The sequence below is a fragment of the Sturnira hondurensis genome, unplaced genomic scaffold (genome assembly GCF_014824575.4).
Source record: "Sturnira hondurensis isolate 20B ecotype Veracruz unplaced genomic scaffold, ASM1482457v3 Scaffold0023930, whole genome shotgun sequence".
NCBI classification, from domain to species: domain Eukaryota; kingdom Metazoa; phylum Chordata; class Mammalia; order Chiroptera; family Phyllostomidae; genus Sturnira; species Sturnira hondurensis.
Window position 1 is genome coordinate 14459 of NW_028096561.1, and position 1102 is coordinate 15560.

Sequence of the window (1102 nt, forward strand, 5' to 3'; positions counted from 1 at the left end):
CTCACAGTTATTAAAAACCACACCTCAAACAAAAGCAAACTAAGAGGACAGCTAGATTGGGAGTGAAACCATAGAAATGGAGATCACATGGAGGGTTAGCAACAGGGGAGTGGGAGGAGGAGAAGGGGGAAGAAGGTACAGAGAATAAGTAGCATACACAGTAGGTTGAAAATAGACAGGGGGAGGGCAAAAATAGTATGGGAAATACAAAATGTAAAGAACTTGTGACGCATGGACATAAACGAAAGGGGGGAATGGTGGGGGAGGGGTGTGCAGGGTGGAGGGGAATGGAGGGGGGAATAGGACAACTGTAATGGCATAATCAATAAAATATATTTTAAAAAATAAAAATAAAGAGAACTTCAGAAAAGAACAAAATAAACTGCACATTATTTATAGATAAAGTAGTTCAGTGATTTCCATTAAGGTAATGTGTTCTGAAACATAAAAAGGAGAAGCTGTTCAAAACTAATTCTAAATATTATGCGAATTGTTTCTCCATTGTAGCCATGACAGATAACATAGTATTTCCTAATACTCAGATGTTTTGGGGTTCCTGCCTGGGAGCAGATGTGGGAGCCCTGTTTTTGTTGTCATGCCACCAGGAACTCCAAAACCAAATTTAGAGTGATTCTGTTTGCATTAGGAAACCACATAGAAAATGGGACATTTATCTTGAGCCCATAAAGATAGACAAGGGTGAGACCATGAGGTCTCTGGGTTGACAGCACAAGTGATAACAGAAACCAAAGCCCAAACGAGTGTTGGTGACAGTTGGGGACAGGACAGTGATGGGTCACTAGAGAGGGGAGGGCGGATGTTTACTTCATGTCCATGTGGCATGGGAGCTCTTTGTGGCCGGGGGGTTAGTAAGTCCTGTGACAGTGCTGATCAGCCTCCTCATCAGGGTGGTCATCACAGGGGGTCAAAGAGGCCGTGAGCGCCAAGTAGGACCTGGTGAAAGGATGACTGTCAGGGCCCTTTGTCCCAGGTACCAAATCCCAGGTGATATGACCTGAGATTTTGGGACCATTACCATGGCAAAGCTCAATGTGTTTGTCGACATATGTTCAGGAGAAGGTCACCTCAGATCTGGGCTCAT